This window comes from Falco naumanni, chromosome 22 (genome assembly GCF_017639655.2).
Source record: "Falco naumanni isolate bFalNau1 chromosome 22, bFalNau1.pat, whole genome shotgun sequence".
NCBI classification, from domain to species: domain Eukaryota; kingdom Metazoa; phylum Chordata; class Aves; order Falconiformes; family Falconidae; genus Falco; species Falco naumanni.
The window spans coordinates 116,973-125,766 of NC_054075.1; positions in this window are offsets into that span (position 1 = coordinate 116,973).

Here is an 8,794-nt window from a genome sequence, read left to right on the forward strand (position 1 = left end):
CCGTGACATTAAACTGGCGTCACGGACAGGATCCTGAGAGACAGAGGAGTGCAGGTTGTGTGTGGTTTGTAACAGGGGAAGGACGTTTTGTTCTAGCCGCACCTGGCCCTACACCCACCTGGGTGAGAGGTGTCCAGAAAGCAAGGGGGGCGACTCGAATTTCCCACATACCACACACGCCTAGGCCTTAGCACTCCAAACTCCGATTGAGGGCTCTGTCTGTTGGGATCAAACTAAAAGAACTCAAAGTGAAAAAGGAGGAAACTGCTATAAAGGGGGGCTGCCCTCGTGTTAATGAGTATTTGTCTGCTCTGCTCGGCAAAGTGAAGGAACTACCTTGTAGTAACTATAAGCTGCCTTCCCGAAGCAGATTTTTGGTCCCTTCAACCATTCAGGGAAGAGATGGGTGACACAGCAGCGGCTGTGTGTTTGTAACTAAGTCTAGCCTCCCCGAAGTGGGTTTGGTCCATTCGTAGTAAGAATGGCCAAAAAAACTGATAAACAAAATCCTTTGTTAATGAAAGGTCGGGACATGTTTTACGCATTTCTGGCAAAGTATGGGGCTTGACCCTCTGTGCCCGGAGAAGACTGGGCTCTAGATGATTGGGCAAACTTGCAGAATGTAGTGGACCAAGTGGCGTCCTTACAGGCTGAAGCTAAGGTTAGATCAGGTAAGGGCAAATCCATAGTCTGTGCCATTTTAGGAGCCAGCCTGGTCGCAGCAATTGAAGATCACCTTAGAAAATGTAGCAATGAAAACAAAATTATAGAATCCCTTGAAAATTTGGTGAAAGTTCTGCAAAAAATGAATTATGACTTAGAACAACAATTAGAGAAAGAAAGGGAAGAAAACCACTTGTTAAAAACCACCCTGAAGGCAGCATGCTCTAAAAACACTGAAGTCCTGAGTGAAATGGAGCCAGAAGTAGAGGAAAAGGGTATTCGACTCATTAACCCCATATACCCTCAGAAGGATTGGTGGAGGCAAGAAAAAGTTTTGTGGACAACCCTCAAGTGAGGCCCCTAATTAAAACAGAATATACTTATCTGAATGAGGATGATGATGATCCTCACATTACAACCAAAGAGATACCATATACTGCCACCGAGTTAGCCAAACAGAAAAGAGAGTATGGACGTCTTCCTAAAGAGTCCGAAACAGAGTACGTGTGGCACATATCCCTAACTGGGGGGGACCAAATTCGATTGAGTGAAAAGGAAGCTGGTGGCTATTGGGGTCACGGAGTTTTCTTGACAACAGGAGATAAACGTGCCCCATGGTCTTTAACCCAGCGAGCTGCTTATTGGGCTGGAGGATTGAACCCTTTGGACAGAGGGGATCCCCTGGCAATCACTGGCACAGCTGATCAATTGTTAAAAAGTGTACACAAAGCAGCTTGTTTACAGATGATACATGAAAGAAAATTAATTCCCAGATGTGAATCCCCAGTGATGCTGCCGGTGAATCCTGAAATCATGACCCCCTTGATAAGGGGACTTCCAGAGTCACTCAGACCTACGGGGGTTAGCCTTCAGAGGACCATGGCATAGATGGGTGCTGTAGAAAGGCTGGAAGGTTTTATTAGAAGCCAGAGAAATGAAATTGATGCCACACCAGATTCAGTTTTTTTCCCACCATACGACTCCAGCATCAAGTAATAAAAAGGTGTGGACCTGGGGACATGTAGCACAAGAATTGATAGATTATAGTAGGAAATATGGTCCTGCAAAAATTCTGGAGGAAAAGTCAAGGGGAATCCGCCAAATAGAAGTTGAGGATTTTCCCCTCCCCACCGGTAAAATTGTAGCTGCTGCAGCTGTCCCGAAAAAGGAACATCCGCACCATAAAACAGGAGAGGGAGGACAGTCCATGACTCGACAACAGTGGTGGCTTTGGGGAATTAAAAAAGGAGTCCCCAGGGATATAATGGACGGCTTACCCTTTGGTAAGTTGAGCAATGCGGCGAATGAAGAGACGGGACGCAGCTTGATGCAAGCAAATGTCAATTTATTGTACAGAAGCACGAGGTTTTATACACTTTCAGAAGCTGCGCGTTTTAAACAGATTGGTTCTTGAAGCTAAGCCTTGCATACTAGGCAATCCCTGATTGGTGGTTAACTGCCAGCAATTAACAACAAGGTGTTAACTTTCCTTGGCGCCATCCTTAGCGCCATCCGTCTCCCACCCCCCTGTGCTCTGCAAACATGCCTCATCATGTTAATTGTTGTGTCTATTCACACTCCTTGTCCTCCCAGGGTTCGTGACCTACAAGCTCGAGCACATTCCCCTCAGCTAACTGATTGCCGCGCATGGTCCCAGTTTGCAGACCGCTCCTGCATCTCCCCCTTCCTGTTGCACAAAAAGAACCTTTGAAACCGAACGAGTAAAAACAAGGTATAAGTAATAGAACAAATAAAAAAGCAACTAAGACATATTATCAATGTCAAAATAACCCACTGTCTCTGTTCCGTACAATTTTACAATTTTCCTTTTTTTGTTTTTGCACAGCTAGTACCAGGTTTGCCATGTTCTGCAGGGCCCTTGCAAACATGACAGCAACCAAGGTAATAGCAAACAAACAATACTGCCAATTGATTGAATGGATGCCTAAAAAGACTGAAATTTTCTCAGATTTTGATAACATGTTGCTTCAATGGGGCGCCTAAAATCCACGCAGAGCATACCATCAAAATCCTCACAGCCATATCCTTGAACCAACAACAAAAAGCAGTGGCAATTTTGACTCAGGTTCTTAACTGCCTACCAAACAAGGTGATTTAACTCTTTAATGCTTTCCCTGCTGTTACTCCGGATAAGAGAAGAACCGCTGCGACACGTTCCCATCATAGCCTCCTACTACATTAGCATCTACAGAAAGACAATTATCGACACTCAAAGTGTAAACAGTATCATCTTCTTTTGGATTAACATTATACATAGGTGGAAAGGCACACCAAACAAGAACTGGTTCAGTCAAAAAGTTCGAAACATAGCATGCCTTCTCTGAACATACCTCTGGGGTCATTCCCTTCATTCCCTCTTTTTTATGCAAAGAGAAACACTTCCACCAAAACAGAGAAGCCCCTATTTACATCTCTGAGCCCGGACACAAACCGCAGCTGTATGCTCCACCAGGCTCAGGGCAGGAATCATTCATGCAGTTACAATGCTATATATCTCTACAAGCATGCAGACACCTATTAAACACTAGAAAACCATGTTTATCTTTCCTAGTCTCCTTCACAAGACCTAGCTGTTCTCTCATCTCTTGTTAGGTCAAATATTCTCCAGTTTCCTCTCCTGTATATCTTCTCAGACATTCTCTATCCTCCCCTTTTTTGCTTGTTAATTGCGAGGAGGCAAAGGGTGTGTGTAGCTGGGTGACCATGACCTGCTTTATGTTACAATCAACTAAACACTGAATACAGAAAAAAAAAGCATGGGAGACCTAAGGCAAACATCAATAAGGTGGTTAAAGATAATTATAATAAATCCTGTAATACTTTTGAGTCATGGCCCAAAGTTTCCCAGCCGTGAGAAGAGACCAAAGGCATCCCGCCCCTGGCTCTGTTGCAGATCTTTGTTTTAAGGCTTTTGAGTTTTGGATACTTTTGTAAATTAATTCACAGTGGTCACTCAGATTCACGTAACACATCCTATCAAAGTCTTCACACTTGTGTCCCTGTGCTAATAATAAAAATCAATAGCAACTCGGTTCTGTAGCAACATATGATGGGCAGAATCAACATCTGTTAATAAGCCAGAAAAAAAAATATTATTTGTAGTATTACTTTGTTTAGCAAGCCAGCAGCCTAATTTACTAAGCAAGTTAAAAGCGTGTACTGTTCTTACAGAAGAGATTAGAGAAGCAAAAATCTGTTACGCTGCATTCCAGAACTCAGCCCGAGAATTACAGTCTGCTGTGAGTTCTGCGTTACAATCATTTGACACATGTTGGGGTTGCGATTATGAAAGTTGCCCATTTACAATTTTCATTGGCATTATCACAGCTAGTTGTTTTAAAAGCATCCCTTGAGCTTCCTGATGTTCGACTTGTTGCAAAATATTCTGAAGCCAATCAATCAAGTTAGTATTACAGTTAGTGACTCTCTAGGACCCGGCAAGACTGTGGCAAGACTCCCGCATCCTGACTGCCTTAATAGCCATTCCTTCATTTGCAAACAGTTGTCCCTGGGATACCTTGCCTGAGTCACAGTATCGGCACAATTAATTTTCTCCAGCCAACTGCTCATGGTTAACAGCAATTCCCCGATTAAGGTTTTCAATCAAGGCCACTATACATAGCTCACAAAAATCAGATAACCACATCATAGACTGTATCAGTTAGTACCATACAAAGCAATGACTTCCAATCATGCAGTGTGAGCGTATAAGGCTCTGCCATCGCTTCAAGAAGGAACATAGCAAATGTATTATGAATCCTCCCTTCCCGCACTGCTTTGCTTAACCCTTTAACAGCCTCCTATTGCACAGGCTGCCACTCTGCAGGTTGATTTGTCTGACAAAATACTGAACATGCCATAGCGACTCCCAAATCCCATCACTGAAGTGTTTCCCACTTGCATTCCTGCCACCAATCCCTCAGACTCCCTTTCACCCTCCCCAAAAATATAATCAATGCCTCAGGAGAGACAAGGGGTTGGGGGAAAGGTCTAGCTCCTTTTCCAGATCTATAGGACCTGGATCAAAAGGTTTATCAGTGTCAATAAAATCATTGTCCAAGTTGTCCTGTTCCCGTGCTTGGTCCTGTGTTGTGAGGGTCGCTGCAATCAGTGACAGAAGCTTTGGAGGCAGAGGAGGTGTGGACAGAATCGCCATCACTGACTGTGTCTTGAGAAGAGTCGTGCTGTCGGTGGAATTTACAGCTTCCTCTGGTTTGGCACCGTTAGTAGAATTAAGTCCACACTTGGCAAAGAGTAGTCAGAATTTGCCACCAAGATGCTAAATGCATTCCCGACACGGAGTTCCCCTCTGCGGCAGCATCATACAATTGGCTGCTGAACACTTTCATTCTTTCAAAGTCTCTAAAGTTTCTTGGCTGCTCACCTGTCTCGATGAATACAGGTGTTATCCTCGGGGTTTAGGTTGTCTGCCTGGTCCAGACAGCAAGTTCAGCCAAGCAGCCCTCTTCCACGAGCTGTCTTTTTTATCGACCAGTTCCGTCCTTATTCTTCCAAGGCTTCGGAACACCACCATAGGGGTCACCATTTGAGAAGACTGAGGCACGGACTCCCTGATCTGACTAGAAGACCCTTCATGAGTCCATATACGTCTCTTTCTGGGGACGAACCCTGGTTCCCCATTACGGATTTCCCACAGCTCACCTCTCAACTCCGGAGGGATTTCTGGCCGGCTCCTGCTTCCTTTCAGCAGATCATTCAAAGTTCTGTGGGATTCGCTGCATGTCGCTCAGTTAGGCGATTCAAGAGCCCTTCACGTCAGATCCTTAAACGCATCACGTCGGGGTCACCAATTTGCGGCGAATGAAGAGACGGGACGCAGCTTGATGCAAGCAAATGTCAATGTATTGTACAGAAGCATGAGGTTTTATACACTTTCAGAAGCTGCGTGTTTTGAACAGATTGGTTCTTGAAGCTAAGCCTTGCATACTAGGCAATCCCTGATTGGTGGTTAACTGCCAGCAATTAACAACAAGGTGTTACCTTTCCTTGGCGCCATCCTTGGCGCCATCCGTCTCCCACCCCCCTGTGCTCTGCAAACATGCCTCATCATGTTAATTGTTGTGTCTATTCACACTCCTTGTCCTCCCAGGGTTCGTGACCTACAAGCTCGAGCACATTCCCCTCAGCTAACTGATTGCCATGTATGGTCGTAGTTTGCAGACCGCTCCTGCAGAGCAAGGTAGTGTTAAAGTGGTATAATTCAAAACAACCCTCTCATACACAGTGTAGGAAAGAAATATCACCCGATGCACCCTCAGCTCCCCCCACTGAGGAAGCTGTTTCCCATAAGCAGGGAAACTAGAACCTCCGTTCCCTAGTAGTGGGCGGGGGAATGAAGGATGGATTTATATCTGACAGCTCATGAAAGCTAAAGGAGGAGATTTGCTAATCACAGCTATAGCTGGCCCTAAGCGTGCACCAGTGACTTTTCTAATTGATACTGGTGCACAGGTCTCTGCTCTGACAGAGGAAGATGCTGAAAGATGTGGGGGTTTTCCCTTGAAGCGCCATTGTTGTGTTCTGAATGCCTTAGGGTCGACAGAAATTATGAAAGCTGCCCCGGTAAGATTGACTCTTCCAGGAGAGGGAGGTACGATGACTATCATAATGGTGGTCGGAGACATTCCAACAAATTTGTTAGGAATGGATGCCCTCAGGGGAAAGCAGTGGGAGGACTCTGAAGGATTGTTGTGGACCTTTGGAACACCGCCACTGCATGTCAGATTGCTTCAAACCGCACCCCCACTGCCGTTCAGCAGAGTAATTAAACAGTATGCCCTTCCCTTGGGAGCAAAGGAGGGCATTAAACCAGTCATGCAGGAGTTACGAGAAATGGGAGTGCTGATAAATATCCATTCCCCTTTTAATTCTCCAGTGTGGCCTGTAAGAAAACCTAATGGGAAGTGGCGGCTTACAGTAGATTTTCGGAGACTGAATGCTAACGCCGATCCTTTAACTGCTGCAGTCCCTAATCTGGCTGAGTTGATAATAATAATCCAGGAAAAAGCCCATCCAATCATGGCAACAATAGATGTTAAAGACATGTTTTTTTATCATTCCTTTGGGACCAGAAGACAGAGAACGTTTTGCTTTCACGTGGGAAGGGGAACAATTTACTTTCACCCACCTTCCTCGAGGATACAAACACTCCCCCACGCTGGCTCATCATGCTTTAGCCCAGGAGCTGGAAAAAATACCAAAACCCGAAGGCATAGCTGTTTATCAGTATATTGATGATATTCTTGTGGAGGGGGGATGAAACAGAGGATGTGGGAGCAACCCAACAGAACATAACCTCACATTTGGAAAATCCGGGTTTGCAGATCCCTTCAGAAAAGGTCCAAAAGCCCTCACAAGAAGTGAAATTCTTAGGAATCTGGTGGAAAGGGGGAATGACATGCATCCCACCAGATACCCTTGCTTCCTTAGAACAGATCAAAATGCCTGAGTCGAAAAAGGATCTGTGTCGCGACGGAGGGAAGACACGGTCACTCAATATGAGTGATCAGCAGACTTTGTTTATTGTGCCTTACAGTCATCTTTTATACCTTGTTATAATTAGCTCATACATATTACAAAAGTTAAGCTCATTATGGGTTAGTTGCCTAAATACCAAGCCCGCCCCTAGTTTCTCTTCTGTAGTTTTCTGTTCCCACCTGCAACATTCTTTTCCCGCCAAAATCTTCCTGTTATTGTGTAACAAGGACAGCCAAAGACAGTGTATTTTACTTTACTTCAGATAAGCTGAGAGCGATGTGCATTTTTGTCCAGCCAGCTGGACTATGTCTATGAACTTTTTCAGCTAGCCAGTTATCCACAATTCCCCCGTTTTTATTTTGGGTGACATAGGCCTGGTTGACCATTTTCAATAACAGCGTTTTAACACAGGAAAATACACAGCCAACTTATAAAATCTCAGTTCAGAAGGATAATTCCTGAAATACTTGAAAAATAAAGTTAGCTTGAAGCTTTAATTTAGATGCTCTTTCTGTTCCAGTGATATAAGAAGTTTAAAAAATTCAAAGGTAATTTTAAAGTTCTGAACATGGACTAATGCAAGCTCAAAACCCAAAAAGAAACCAAACTGATGTTTGACTAGGACTATTTGCAAATATTTTAGTGGAAAATCCCTGACCATTAACAATTTTCTGTCCAAATAACAACTGCCCTCATACAACCAACCAGTCCATACATTTTCTAAAGAATACCTCATTGATATCAAAGAATTAACAAAGGGGGGAAATTAGTTCTAAGCTATATACATTCATAAGTGGATTTTTCAATAGTTACATACAGATTTACACACTAAGCCATAATGGCTTGTAGGTGATACACACAAGAAGAGTACGTTGCTTATCTGTCTGAATGTCTATGCTAAATTTGACAACTATGCCACAAGCCAAGCCTACATGGGTGCTGTATGTTATGCACGTTCCTTAACAAACAGAAGTATAATAGACAAATTCCCAAGATCTAGTCCCCAACCTAATTATATTATTTTGTAGCCAATTAAGGAAAATAACACAAATGTGCATATCTACATGTGCACACACCTTTTAGTTCAGAACCAATCCGTGATAAAAGTCCTTAGCCTTATGGCATCATCGAATCTTAACGAGTACAGTAATTAAAAATGCAGTCTTACTGTAAGTGCGATTTATGCTGACATTCCCTCAAATGCTACACGTGAGTACTTCTCACTCAACTGCCTCAAGTTAAAATAGTAGTATTTGTTAATATGTATTAAAAAATCATTAATTCTCTACAATAGCAGTTGACTTCCATAACACTATGTACACAAAAGAGGCTGAAGATGGGTTTTCTGAATACTAACAATTTATTTTAGACTGTCTAAACTCAGGTCTTGAAAGATTTCACTCTGCCAGACATAGAAACGCTGTTGCACTCCAGTTGTGATATCCCTTTTCCCAAGTTGTCACATGCACATCTTGCTCAAGCAACATTATTGTTAAAGTTTCTCTCTGCTACATAAAAGCATATTGCACTTGTAGATATAAAAGACAGCACCCTTACTTAGATTATTACCTTATTACCTCATAGCTCTTAGTATACCTTGTATCTCTGATTT